This window comes from Bacillus rossius, chromosome 1 (genome assembly GCF_032445375.1).
Source record: "Bacillus rossius redtenbacheri isolate Brsri chromosome 1, Brsri_v3, whole genome shotgun sequence".
In the NCBI taxonomy this organism is placed as follows: Eukaryota; Metazoa; Arthropoda; class Insecta; order Phasmatodea; family Bacillidae; genus Bacillus; species Bacillus rossius.
This window is the reverse complement of record NC_086330.1, coordinates 224,546,963-224,562,602: the sequence shown is the minus strand read 5'-3', so window position 1 is coordinate 224,562,602 and position 15,640 is coordinate 224,546,963. Positions and strand designations below refer to the sequence as shown.

Here is a 15,640-nt window from a genome sequence, read left to right as displayed (position 1 = left end):
AAAATTCCTCAAAAATGACTCAAAATGACTCAAAAATTCCCGTTTTAAGAAAAAAAATTCCCGTTTTCGAGGGAAAAATTCCCGTTTCGAGGGAAAAATTCCCGTTTTAGTCCGTAAAAATCCCAGCGGCTAGAAATGTCCTTAACGAGGCTTAAGCATCCTTAACTCAAGCCTCAGTTAAGCCTCTATCAGGACTTGACCTTGACCGTTGACCTTGACCTTGACCTCGGCGGCCATTTTGGATCCGCCATTTCGGATGACGTCACTGTGTTGTCGAACATTCCGGCATTGTGATTTCCGCCATTTTAAATGATGACGTCACCGTTACAATTTTCGTTACGGCCGCCATCTTTAAAATCTTTATTTATTATCCGATTTTAACGAAAAAAATTTAAAATTTATAAAAAAAATTTAAATAATAAAAATTTAATAAATTATTTATAAAAATTACATTTATGACACGGAGCTCGGAGTCCTCGGTTCGAACCCGGTGAGGAAAAAAAAATTAAAAATGGCGACCGATCCTTCCCCCGCGGTGGCTGCAGGCAGACTGACTCCCGCCACTTTTTTTTTCAAAGCATATATATCGTCACCTAGTATGACGTCATGTCCGCCATCTTGTCTTCGATGCTGGAAGCCATCATCATTGTATCGTCGGCGAGAGTGCGCTGATGACATGTTAGTTTAATTCTTATCCGCTAGAGTGCAGTAATCATTTATTATTGCTGTGACACCCGGCATCTTGTCATTTGGCCGCCATCTTGAAAATCCGTAATTATTTAGCTAGGAATTCGGGAAAAGTTCCAAAATTCATTAAATAAATCACTCATTAATTTGCATATTGATTCGATCCGCTCCTGTCCTCGGTTCGATACCCGATCGATGCAATAATGTTTAATTTTACGTAAAAAATAATAATTTCAATAAACCATGTTCAACATTCGTAAAGAGACTCTAAATCCTCTACGACCATCATCCTATCAGACATCAAGACCACCATATTGGAAATGCGTAATTTTAATGCTAGAGATTCGGGAAAAAGTTCAAAATTCATTAAATAAATTTGTAATCTATATACTGATTGATTAGATCGTATTAGGTCCTTGGTTCGATCCCTGGCCGATACAAAACAACTTTAATTTTAAAAAAGTATCAGAAAAGTGTAAGGTTCGAGAAATAAAACACCACAAAGTCTTTTACAAACATAATATTTATTACACAATTTCTATCCTACTACAGAATCACTTGCGAAAGCCAGCAATCTAATAACATTTAGCCCTGCATAGACGTGCAACGACTAATTCTTAGCTCCAAGAGCTCCAAATGCCTCCAACAGCTCCAAATGCTTGACAGCTCCAAATGCTTGACAGCTCCAAATGTCTCCAAATGCTTAACACAGCTCCAAATGGCTCCAAATGCTCCAAACGGCCTCCAAATGCTTGACAGCTCCAAATGGCTCCAAATGCTTAACACAGCTCCAAATGGCTCCAAATGCTCCAAACGGCCTCCAAATGCTTGTCAGCTCCAAATGTCTCCAGCAGCTCCAAATGCTCAAAATGCTTGACAGCTCCAAATGCTTCAAAAGGCTCCAAATGCTCCAAATGACTCCAAAAGGCTCCAAATTCTCCAAACGGCCTCCAAATGGCTCCAACAACTCCAACAGCCTCCAAATGTTTAACACAGCTCCTAATAGCTCCAAATGCTTGACAGCTCCAAATGTCTCCAGCAGCTCCAAATGCTCCAAATGGCTCCAACAGCTCCAAACGGCCTCCAAATGGTTCCAACAGCCTCCAAATGCTTAACACAGCTCCAAATGGCTCCAAATGCTCCAAACGGCCTCCAAATGTCTCCAACAGCTCCAAACAGCCTCCAAATGGCTTCAACAGCTCCAACAGCCTCCAAATGGCTCCAACAGCTCCAACAGCCTCCAAATGCTTAACACATCTCCAAATGGCTCCAAATTCTCCAAACGGCCTCCAAATGCTTGACAGCTCCAAATGCTTCAAAAGGCTCCAAATGCTCCAAAAAAGGCTCCAAATGCTCCAACAGCCTCCAAATGCTTAACACAGCTCCAAATGCTTCAAAAAGCTCCAAATGGCTCCAAATGCTCCAAACGGTCTCCAAATGCTCCAAACGGCCTCCAAATGCTCCAAATGGCCTACAAATGCCTGACAGCTCCATCTTCAATTGGTTCCAACTGATTCCAATTACTTTTCTTATCGAACTTGGCATGATTACTAACATGTATTTATTAGTATACATTTTGACTGGCAGTGGTAACGTATTTTGCACCTTTAAGTTATAAGTTTTATTTAGAAATCAGATTTCGATCAATGGTAGATACCATTTGGAAAGAAAATATATTAATTTATCTTCAAGTTTATACACATACATTTAATTTAAGCCATTATTGTATGTAGCCAGCTTCCCTCAGTTCTTCGAGTATGAAGGATATTTCTTTAATGTTCGAATAGTTTCCTGCACAAAGCGATCCATGTAGTTGTCGTAGCCTGTCAACCAATATGTTAGGATCTTCCCATGAGGTATAATCAATCTCTTCTGCTGCGTTCATCATCATCCTTGCATGTTTATAATAAATATTATTATCTCTGGTGTCTATCGTTTTAACACCAACCACAAGGTCACTTTCGTCATCGTGCCAGTGATTATCACAAGCTTGATCAGGATAATTTATTTTATTACGACGTTTCCATCGTTTTGGTCTCAAACCACCATCACAGTCTTCACTCTTGCATGCTTTTGGTGCTTCAGCACAGTACTCAATCATGTCAGCCTTAGATGTGTCAGCACAGTCTTCGTTCATGCCAGCTTCAGATGTGTCACCACAGTCTTCAATCATGTCAGCATCACAAACTTGATCATATTACGTCGTTTCCATCGTTTTGGTCTCAGATCACCATCACAGTCTTCGATCTTGCCTGCTTTAGGTGCTTCAGTACAGTACTCAATCATGTCAGCCTCAGATATGTCACCACAATCTTCAATCATGCCAGCTTCAGATGATTCATCAAATTCTTCGACGTTGTAAGCTTCAGGTGGTTCTCCATCTTTCACATTTTCATGGAGACGTCTAGATGTTGGAGTAAATATATTTTCATTTCTAATGTGGTTACAACTTCCTTCGTTTGTTTTAAATTTTAAATTATTATCTTGCTCTAGATCAGTAATTTTAGCATTAGCTTTTTCGCCTTCGTTCCTCTTCCGCGATGTTGTAGCCCAGTCTTCGTTATCTTTATTCATCTTAATTGTACAGGTCTTGTAATGTCTATCCAAGTAATATCTTCTACCAAAGGATTTCTGACACTGACTGCAATGGAATGGTTTTTGACAAGGACCCAAATTACACTCGCTTCTCTCATGTCGTTTAGCATTCTTTCTCAAGGTAAACACCTTGCTACAGTATCTACAGTGATGTCGTTTTGATACAGCAACTAATCCCGAATCAGGATTCATATTAGTTACTGAGACTAATGCCAGACGCAAACTAAGAGTTTTAAATTAGATATATTACTTAAATAGAATTTTTTAATTATTTCATCAGCGAGAATAAATTTATCTCATTCAAAGGTACTTGTTGCAAGTAGTTCTGCTTTTCAACAACAGATGTCGCCACATGTTACTTGCAGGTAAATAATATTTAGTTCTTTTATGCGGGATGCGGGATGCTCACTAACGATCGCAAAAGAAGGATGGCTTCGCTAGACTCCAAGGAGAAGGAAGTTCGTCCTTCCTGTTAGTGCTTCTTAGATTTCTCAGAGATTATTTGACTGAGTAATGATATTTTTTTAATTTCCACCTGATAAAAATATTACAAGTGTTGATTAAGTAGCAAAAATTCACTAATTACATGTAACCTTGAAAAAAAAATGACATGCCTCATTAAGTAAAAAAAAAATCCTTCATGCAGAGATCAATTTCTCATCTGTAACCAGAAGCACTCGGAGAAAACCATCAGATGTCTAGTCAGGAATAACCATAAGCACCCAGAGAAAACCATCATAATATTGTCAAGAATAATCAGGAGCACACGGAGAAAACCATCATAATACTGTCAAGAATAATCAGGAGCACACGGAGAAAACCGCCATAATATTGTCAAGCACACGGAGAAAACCGCCACAAGTTTTCTTTGATATTATAAAATTACAAAAAAATTAATAAAAAATTAAAAATAAAAACGAAAAAAATTCAAACATTCTGCTAGCTTGTAAACTTGTCTTTGATGTGCAAAGTTAGAGTTCTAGTACAAGCCAGAATGTTTGAATTTTTTTTCGTTTTTATTTATAATTTTTTATTAATTTTTTTGTAATTTTATAATATCAAAGAAAACTTGTGGCGGTTTTCTCCGTGTGCTTGACAATATTATGGCGGTTTTCTCCGTGTGCTCCTGATTATTCTTGACAGTATTATGATGGTTTTCTCCGTGTGCTCCTGATTATTCTTGACAATATTATGGCGGTTTACTCCGTGAGCTTGCGATTATTCTTGACAATATTATGGCGGTTTACTCCGTGTGCTTCTGATTATACCTAACTAGACATCTGATGGATTTCTCCGAGTGCTTCTGATTAATCTTGATATTATATTGATGGCCTTCTCCAAGTGTTTCTGATTATTCCTGGCTAGACATCTGATGGTTTTCACCGAGTGCTCCTGATTATTTGTTAGAGATCTATCTCTGCATGAAGAATTTTTTACTTACTGAGTCATGTCATTTTTATTCAGAGTTACATTTAATCAGTGAAATTCTGTCAATAAATCAGAACATACAATATTTTTATCAGTTGGATTTAAAAAATAATAACTTTACTCAGACAAATAATATGCTTTGAGACAGCTGAGAAGCATTAACATGAAAGACAAACTTCCTTCTCCTTGATGTCTAGCGAAGCCATCCTTGTTTTGCGAACGTTAGTGAGCATCCCGCATACCACATAAAAGAATTAAATAAATTATGACTCAACACAACACCTGGTGTCATCTGTTGTTGAAAAGCAGAACTGCTTATAAAAGGCCTGGATTAGCTGTCGGAGCTTCAGTGTGTTCTTAGAGTTTGAGTAAGTTAGTTCGTGTGTGAGTTTCGCTGCTACCACGATTCCTACCGTCAAAAGCTACATCATCTTCTGCAGCTCCACTTCATCGTTTTCTGAGGTATGCTACATGTTTCGTTAATATTTTTATGTTTCTCAGCTTTTTTGTAGGTTATAAGATAGCTAGTTTTTTCTCTGTACACTTATGTGTGGGTAAACAGGAATTGTTTAGCTTAAACTTTTGACAGTACTTTAAATATTCTAGCATTTTTGGGGTGTGCATTAGAGTAGTTTTGAGGTTATGTAATCAATCATTTTTAGTTAACATTGAATACTTTTTCAGCTTTAACTTTTACCAGTACTTTAAATATTATACCATTTTTTGGATTGTACATGAAGGAGCAGCTATGAGGTTATGTTTGCAACTTTTTTATTTAGTTACATTGCTAACAGTTTAGGTTTGTAAGCTTGAGGGCTAGAGTTTTGAGGTTATGTTTGCAAATTTTTTATTTAGTAACATTGCTAACAGTTTGGGTTAATAAGATTGAGGGTTAGAGTTTTGAGATTATGTTTGCAACTTTTTCGTGTAACATCTAGCTACATTGTTTTCTTTATTCGTTTGTTATAGTTCTCCGTACGTCGAGCTTCCTTCGCCTGTTCAGTACGTTGAGACCGGACTACCGATTGCTATGATGACGTCTACCGTGCAGAAATGCCGTTTCTGTCCTGCTACCTTCACAGCAGGCAACAACTGCTACCGGCACGAGCGTCAGTGTGCTGAAAATCAGCTTCGTAACTTCCAGCAGTGCCACCTGTGTGGGAAGATGGTCGCACGCAGCGACAAGATGCAGCAGCACCTTGTATCATGCACTGGAGCTGTCGCCACGACATCAGGCACCCGGTGTAGCTTCTGCTACAAGACCTTCACCTATGCTAATGATGCCAGACGTCATGAGAAGTCGGCTTGCGGACTAAACCCTAACCGCAAAGCACATTCATGTGAAAACTGTGCTAAGGAGTTTTCCAGGGTAGATAAGTTAAAAGCCCACATCAAGGTATGCAAGGGACCTGCTCCACCTCCCACCAAAAAGCAGAGGATGACAGCAATTAAGCCTGCAGTTACACCTAAACCAAATCGTACAAAGGTGGTGACCGGCATGGGTTTGGCCAATACCCACGGCTTCATCACCGCCGAAGTAGGTTTCAAGGGTAACTTGAAGACGTACGTTGCTGTAAATACCTCAAGTTCTGAGAAGGATATCTGTACGTACCTCAACTCCATCAAGAACAAAATAATAAGCCAGCTCATAGAGGAGATAGAGGAGAATGGGCCGCTGAAGTTTAACATAATGCTGGAGTGCGACTACGAAAAACCTACGGATGCCAGCGAAGACAAGAGGGCCTTCAAAACCATTAATGTACCCCTCTACGCAGTTCACGAGGTGGAGGAAGCAGTTGCCGAGTCCGTCTCCAAGATCTGCAAGGAGGAGGGAGATTACATGGGTAAGGGGTCCGGATGGACTTTGTCGGCCGTTAAGCGACTTCAACTACGAATCAACAAGCTTGATCCACTCCGTGCCAGCTCCTACATCGAACTACCTACTTCCATGAAAGACAAATTCGCAGTGATAAATCCACAAAACCTGGATGATCACATGTGCTTCAAGTGGTCAATTCTTGTGAAGTACGTGGAAGGCGAGCACCCAGAACGTGTCAACCAGCGCTACCATGACTTGGAAGATAAATTCAATTTCAACAATGTCGAGTTTCCTACTCCAATCAGGCAAATACCGCTGTTTGAAAAACAGAACCCTGGAGTCTCCATCAACATTTACAGTATCGACGAGAACCTGAATGTTGTTCCTGCACGAGTCGTTCCTGAAGAAAAAGAACATCATTTCGACCTTCTGCTCTTGGTCAATGACAATTCGTCCCATTTCACCTACATTAAAAATTTTTCTGCCCTGGTTCGGTCCCAACTAACTACACATCATGATGCTATCCACGTTTGCAAAAGATGCTTCAAGCATTATGATGATCAGGATAGGGTTAGCGGGCTCACTGGTCTTCAGTGTTTGGCAAAACACAGTGAGCTCTGCAAACAGCATGCTGCTGTTAGGATGGAAATGCCACAGCTTGATGAGAATGGTCAGCCTCCTGTTCTGAAGTTCAAAAACTTCCATCACAGTGATAAGATGCCCATCGTGGTATATTGTGACTTTGAAGCTATTCTGGAGAAAATCCATACATGTCACCCAAATCCTGATGAGTCATACACGCTGCAGTACCAAAAGCATAAAGCGTACAGCTACTGCATTTACGTGAAAGCAGATAACTCCGTCATTCCAGCACACCTCACTTCTTCACTTCCTTCACAGCCTGAAGTGTATCGTGGTTGTGACGCAGAGGATAAGTTCATTTCTCGCATTGTGGAGATTGGACATGATGTACAGAAAATATTTTCTACGTCTGTTCCTATGACTCCGCTCACACATGCACAGAACACTGCTTTTCTGCAAGCAAGTGTGTGTTGCTACTGTGGAGGAAAGTTCCGGGGAAATTCAAAGAAAGTCCGTGACCATAATCACTTCACCGGCGAATTTATTGGACCTGCATGTAATGACTGCAACCTTCTCAGGCGCAGACCAAAAAAGATGATTGTGTTCTTCCACAACCTGGCGTACGACCAGAACTTTATTATCAGGAAGTTGGGGTACGACACTAAAGACATCTTCATAATTCCTAATTCGGAAGAGAAGCTGATAACTTTTTCCAAGAAGTTGCATGATAAGTTCAGCATCCAGTTTGTTGATACGTTCCGCTTTATGAGTCGGGGTCTTGCTTCGCTCGCTGAGTTCTTGCCTGCAGACAAGTTTGTCAGTACTGCTGAGTTTTTCGCTCCTGATGAGTTGGAGTTGGTTACCCGCAAGGGAGTCTTCCCCTACGACTTTGTGGATTCTTTTGCTCATTTGGATGATACTAGTCTTCCACCTATCGGCGATTTCTACAACAGTCTGACCGATACTGGGATTTCAGAGATGGATTACGCTCATGCAATGAAAGTCTGGGACAAGTTTCAGTGTGCTACCTTAGGAGAGTACGCTGACTTGTACCTGAAGACGGATGATCTGATCCTAGCAGATGTATTCGAGAATTTCCGTTCAATATGTTTGGAGACATATAGTTTAGACCCGTCTCACTACATTTCTTGTCCTGGGTTCGCTTTCGACGCGATGCTTCGAACCACAGGTGTACAGCTAGAGCTTCTTACCGATTATGATATGTACATGTTTGTGGAAGCTGGTATTAGTGGAGGCGTAGCACAAAGCATCAAACGTCATTGTGTTGCGAATAATTCATATGTGCCTGAGACATATGATGCTTCCAAGCCATCCATATTCCTAGAGTATATTGATGCAAATAATTTGTACGGGTGGGCGATGTCTCTGCCGCTTCCAATTCGTCATTTCAAATGGTCGGATACGTCCATTGATGTTATGTCTATTCCGGAAAATTCACCTACTGGCTACATAATTGAGTGTGACGTGGAGTACCCTCACGAGCTCCACGAAAGTCACAAAGACCTTCCGTTTCTCCCAGTGAATCAATGTCCTCCCGGCTCAAAACAATCAAAGCTGATGACAACGTTGGAAAATAAAGAGCACTACATTGTCTACTACAAAAACCTCCAGCAAGCAGTATCGCATGGGCTGAGAGTGACTAAGATACACCGAGTCCTCCAGTTTGAGCAGTCGGCATGGTTGGAGCCCTATATACGACTGAACACCAACAAGCGTAAAGCAGCAGCCAACGAATTCGAGAAGAAGTTCTTCAAGTTGGCTGTGAACTCCACCTTCGGAAAATTGATGGAGAACAAGAGGCGGAGGCTCAAAATGGAGTTGGTGTGTTCCGAGAAGCGGTTCAAGAAACTGGTGTGTCGCCCGTCCTTCAAGGACCGCACAATGTACGAACCGAATTTGACTCTAGTCCACCTGAACCACGAGACCATAATTTTCGACAAACAGATCTATGCCGGACTCACAGCACTTTATCTCTTAAAGACCCTGATGTACGACTTCCATTACAGCACAATGAAACCCAAATATGCAGAAAACATTCACCTAGCTTACATGGACACTGATAGTTTTGTCTATGAGATACAAACCGATGATTTCTACCATGACCTCAAAGCCGACCCTATACTGATGGGGGAGTTCGACACCAGCTGCTACCCGCCCGACCACCCTTGCTTCTCCCCAGTCAACAAAAAGGTTGTTGGCAAATTCAAGGACGAGTGTGGGGGCGAAGTAATGAGCGAGTTTGTCAGTCTGCGGGCCAAACTCTATGCCTACAAGTGCGGTGGCATGGTCGAGAAAAAGGCCAAGGGCATCCAGCGTTGTGTGGTCAAAAACCGCATCACATTCGGTGACTACCTGGATGCCCTGCAAGACCACCGCACTAGGAGGGCAGGCGTTAGGGCCATACGGTCGAGGCAGCACATACTCTATACTGAGTACAGTAATAAGCTGGCCATAACGTGGGAGGACGACAAACGGCTGATCTGTGAAGATGGTATCCGCACGGTCCCCCACGGGTATGTCGGAGATGACATGTAAATATTTTTTTGCGAATAGTTTGGGTGTTGCTGTTTCAATTTGTTGTATAGTTTCAGTTTTTTTGTTGTATAGTTTCAATTTCTTGTATAGTCTCAATTTTTGTTGTATTGTTTCCATTTCTGTTGTATAGTTTCCGTTTTTTTGTTTTATAGTTTCCGTTTTTTGTTTTATAGTTTCCGTTTTTTGTTTTATAGTTTCCATTTTTGTTTTATAGTTTCCATTTTCGTTGTATAGTTTCCATTTTTGCTATATGGTTTCATTTTTGCTATATGGTTTCATTTTTTGTTGTATAGATTCGTTTGATGTGTATGTATTTTTCTTTAATCCAGAATTTGTTTTTGTAGCGTTCGAGGTTATTTAAATAAATATGGTAATACCTACATACTGCTTATTATTTTAAATATAGAACCTTTATTCAAGTTAATCAAAATTTAAAAAATGTGAAATTGTACGCAAACATTAAAATATCTGCTTCCATGCAGCTTTTAAACACGAGTACGCAAACTTGGACTCTGAAAAATTTCTGGTCCGCTAAGATGGAGTAATAAATTTATATTTTTTAAAATTATAATTACTTTAACTATCGCATCCGCAGCAATGAAATAATAACATATATGTTAGTTAAAACCTGTAAATGATTATGCCTTTAAGAATAAATGGTTGTCACAACAACAAAATGACTGAGGATTTTATGGTCTATAAGGATCATAACAACATTGGTACTGTATAGAAAGTCGTCCTTACATACACTAAGGTGCTTTAGGATGGTGATGACATCATCGGATGAAATCAATATGGCGGAATCCAGGATAGCTGCCTCCAGCAGACGATAATGGTTTAGATTATTGTTTTTATAATAAATTTATTTTAAAGATGGTGGTGTTACGAAAAATTGCGACAGGGATGAGTGGGGTGTTCGATGATGTAATCGTAATGTAGAAGAGTGGGGCGCTCAATGATGTAAACGTAATGTATAGGAGTGTGGTGCTAGATAATTGTAACATTTAATTAAAATTAAATTATTAATTTTTATTTTTTAAATTAAAATCGGATAATAAATAAGGATTTTCAAGATGGTGGACATGATGTCATAATAAAGTGGAATGTTCTAGAAAACAAAATGGTCGTCGGGGTCAAAGGTTAAAGTCAAATCCAAGATGGCGGCCGGAAGTGACGTAATCCAAGATGGCGACCGGAAGTGACGTAATCCAAGATGGTGGACATGACGGTTAGGTTAGGTTAGGTTAGCATAGATTAGCATAGATTGGCATATGGATTAGCATGGATTAGATGACATCATCCAAGAGGTTGGCAACATCGAGGGTCGCAAGGCTAAAGGTCAGGGTCGAATTTCAATGTCAGGGTCAAATTTCAAGGTCAAGGTCTAAGGTCAAGGTCATAGTTAAAGGTCAAGGTCAATGTTCAAGGTCAAAGGTCAAAGGTCAAGGTCATGGCCAAAGATCAAGGTCATAATTAAAGGTCAAGGTCAAGGTCAATGTTCAAGGTCAAAGTCGGCCGCTGGATCCTCGATTCTCCGCCTGGCCTTGAACCCCCTATTTCCTACTACTGCCGGCGTATAAGTTTGTGCCACTCTGCCACGACCCAGTCATGGTCAGGTAAAAGTACTCTGTATTCCATTTGCATTAAAAGAGGGCTCTGACTTTTCACTGCGGGTAAACCTATTGGTATAGGGACTTATCGTCTTGAGACAGAACAAATACCTGCTGCGATCCCAGAAGTGACGCGAGAGATTCCAAGGACCTAATTGTAGCAGTGCAGAATTCCCCGTCCTTGTGCTTTTTGTGCATCTAGGACTGTGGTTTTTCTAACTTTTCAGGTACGGTGCGTACATGCCTTCTTCCCCCTTGAGATTTAGAAACACGTGGGAGTAAATGAAGATATGTGCCGCTTCGAGAAATTTGGAATCCCATCAACAACAATCTCTCCTGCAGGTTGGACAGAGTGAGACAAATCCTAATCATCTCTGTTCGACGGCGTTCATCAGAAGCGCTGCAATGAATGGCAATGTTACTTATGGTCTCCAGGAGAGGGTTGCGAGTCAACCAAAGGGGGCTGTCCAGGGCCAGATCGAGGTTTTACTGCAGCTGGATTGTTTTTCTGACGTTCAGCTTTCTCAAGTTTTTCTTTGGCTCGAAATGTTTTGCACACTTGGCACTGTCTCTTTTTTTCTTTAAACCTTTTTCTTCTTCTTTCAATTCTTTCCATAGTTTTTTTATTTCTCGTAAACATTATCTTTGGCAATACCAGTGTCCCTTGCATTTATTCTCTGTTGAAGTAGGCCAATTTTCTTCATAAGAGTTTCTTGACCCGGTTTGTTTGGAACATTTTTAGTGATATCCAAAACAATCGAAGTCGTATATGGTTCCGTAGAAGGGATGTCCAGGTTGTCCACATTTTCCTCTTCAGTACTCTCACTTCGCTCATCATGGGTATTGTTCATATTTCGTGCTCTCTCTTCCAGCGACTCCGACAATCGATTCCATGAGAGATGAACACGCGGATGAAGCTACAGCATCCGAATCCTATAAAAAAGTGAAAATAAATTGAGAATTGGTATTATTGAAACATGCAATATAGAACATGTATATAAGCAGTGTGTTAAACAATAAAGCGTAAATAAAATCTTCTTCAACGTCAGAAATCTCAATTTTTTTAATTTAGTAAAATCGAACTAAAATTTTCATAAAAACAAATTTCGCTATGTTTAATTAATAATGTTTGGGGCGATTACTCATAACCTAATGTAGCTATACTAACCTAACTAACCATCCATAGTGTTTTAAAGTGTTTTAATGTAGCTAACCTAACCGACCACTTTTAATATTTGAATTCATTTTTCCTGCGCAAAAATAAAACAAATCTCGAGGTTGGCCGAAGGTGAATATTCGGGCGTGTTCGGGCAGGGACAGAGCTTGATTTACATCTTAGGCTTCTCATCTAAGTACGTTCAGTGCGCAGTGCGTGCTCCTTGCAAAGATTGAAGACTCCGATTACGAAAGGCGTGGAAAGAGAACACCGATACCTTTTTTCGACTACGAAGAATGTAGAATGAGAAAACTGATACCTTTTTACGAAGAACGTGGAAAGAGAAAACTGATACCTTTTTACGCTGGTGATGACGACACGGAGGATGTGTAACCTGTAACGAGAATCCTGATACCTTGTTGCTTCCGGGACCGCTACTGCTTAGCTGATACAGAAGTATCAGTTACTTGTAACCAGTACATTACTGTATCAGTAACTGGTTGGAACTGATACCGAAAATTGCTGTAACAACCCACCTCTAATCCAGATGATATAACGTGCGCCTGATGTGGTCAGTTGACTATGGTCCCTAAATGAGAACACATGTACCATGGCACCTGTTTTATCCAAGCACCAAAAGGTTGGGATTGTTTTTGCAGCGACATTGACTATTCCGAGGAAGAAAAGGAAAACGTGGGCAAAGAAATGGTTAGTGAATCGAAACAAATTTAGGATATTTTGTTACTAAATGAACTTGATTCGGATGATTACCGGAATTATCTGCGAATGGGTTACGAAAGTGTCAGTACATTGTTGGAGTAAGTGAGTCCATTTATAACAAAAGAAGATACCGTCATGCGAGAAGCTGTGACTGCTGAGGAGCGACTGGTTGCAACCTTACGATATTTGGCAACAGGGCGATACTATGCAGATCTCAAGTACAGCACTGAAATTTCACCCCAGTTATTATCGGAAATCATTCCAGAAACGTGCGAGGTTATCTACAAGGTACTGGAAACGTACATACAGGTAAGAAAACATTAGCATCAAATAGACATCTTTCATGACTTCTAATACAATACTTCAACAATCAGATATAAATTTGTATGTTGTGTTTTTTTCTAATTGTTATATTTTACAAAATTTTGAACACCAGCATATCAGCCACGTTATATGAACTGAACTCACTTTGGCCAGCTGGTTGCTGATACATACTTAACACGTCAGATGCTGGTCAGTTTCCTTAGTTAGCGAACTTGTCGTACTGGGTATTGCTCTGTGTGAACACTGTGGAATACTCGGAGAATGGGACGTACAGGAATGGGATGTGGCAGATGAACAAGGAGATTGTGATGGTACAGGGTGGTTGTTCACTGCGATTGTTGACTGGGTATTGAGTTCACATAATTTTCCATAAAATATCACATCAGAAATTAACTTTTCCGCAATACAACGCTTCATCTCCGTCATTTCCGTCAACTGTAACCCTACTGTGCGGCTATATGACTCAGCTGGTGAATCAACTCTGCAAAGTAAATTTTTGGCACTGTCTATTAACTCCTCCTGTTTCTTCAATACAGTTGTAGCGCGACGTTTGCTGGCTGTTAGTCGATGTGCTTTTAGTGTTTGTGTTTCAGTTACCTGCAACAGAAGACAGGTGTTTGGAAATTTCACGTCAGTTCGAGTCTATGTGGCAGTTTACACATTGTGCAGGCAGTATGGATGGGAAGCATGAGTTGGTGAAGAAACCACCAGGAAGTGGCTCGCTATTTTACAACTATAAAGGGACATTTAGCATCGTGTTATTTGCAGTCGTCAATGCCAATTACGAATTTATGTATGTCAATGCAGGTGTAAATGGAAGTGTATGTGATAGTGGTGTTCTTAAACACACACAGTTTTACAATAAATTAAAGTCTGGCACATTGAATTTACCAGTGCCATCATTGTTACCAGGTACAGAAATATTAGCTCCTTATGTTTTCTTGGGTGATGGGGCGTTCACAATCAGCGAACATATTTTGAAACCATATCCCCACAAAAATATGTCACATGATAAGAGGATATTTAACTATAGGTTATCACGGGCGAGACAAATTGTGGAGAATGTATTTGGTATACCCTCATCGCGCTTCCATTTATTCCAGAAACCTATTTTGTTGGCCCTTGATAATGTATATAAGGTCGTGTTAGCTTGTTGTGCTCTACACAATTTTTTTGAGAAGAAATTCCAGGGGCTATATATCAAACAGTTGTGTTGACAGCGAAGACATCGAGAACTGATCATTCCGAGCAGGTGATTGGCGACAGGGAAATACATGGATAAACTTGACAAAAACAATGCAACACAGCACTCGCAGAGTGTCAACAATGTTCGCAAAATGTTTACGGAATATTTCAATAATGTAGGGAGTGTGCCTTTTCAGGAAAATATGATCAGTATTTTGGATAACATGCATTAACGTTTTTTAATAATGTTGAAATATGAACTTACTTCATTGACATCTTCATCGTCCCCGCAGGTTCTGAGAGTGTCCGTTCCTTTTCTGTGTACCGAGTCCTTTTCATTGAGAAAGTTCAGATGTTCATAGTACCATAAAGAAGGAACGTAAACATCCTCTTTGCCTGCTCCTGTACTTTTACTTTCTTGCACCTGAAATAGAGATGTACATTTATATAGTGTAAATAGTAGCAATGTAAAAAATATTTCAATAAAGTGTAACTTTCTATTTAACACTATAAACATATTATGTTTTAATTACTTTCTTCCATTATCTTTTGTATGCAGCTCTCATATTTTCGATTTTCTTTTTAACTCTCACAATTGTTGCATCACCTTCGATGCGTTTTAATTGTTCCAGCAGGATCTCAAGAGCCTGATTTCTAGCATATTTGTTGCTATACTGCTTGCTGGATATGTCCCATAAACACCCTATTTCTTATACAACCCCAAAAACTATATCAGAACTTCCCGCTCCATCTGCACGGCTGCCATGTCCGCTCTATACGACGTTCAACGCTTGACTGACCAGCCCAACCGCCTGATAACGCTACAGACACTCTGATATGGTCATGCGGTCAGGCGGTCAGATAGCTGTTGGATGGCGCGGCCACCTGACTTCACCCAACCACCCAACAGGATTTCCGTCAGACGACACAGCTACACACTACCGGATATTACGCCTGATCTGACAAAATCCACCTGAC

General features: G+C 40.3%; 1 long non-coding RNA gene across 1 annotated transcript; it reads right to left on the bottom strand.

Moving 5' to 3' along the window:
* Window positions 1-13,495: 13,495 nt before the first annotated feature.
* On the bottom strand, window positions 13,496-15,439 carry LOC134529833 (uncharacterized). Its single transcript, XR_010074717.1, has 3 exons — window positions 15,196-15,439; window positions 14,928-15,086; window positions 13,496-14,074 (listed from the first exon to the last, which is right to left on the bottom strand). It is a non-coding gene; the product is annotated as an uncharacterized LOC134529833 (long non-coding RNA).
* Window positions 15,440-15,640: the final 201 nt, after the last annotated feature.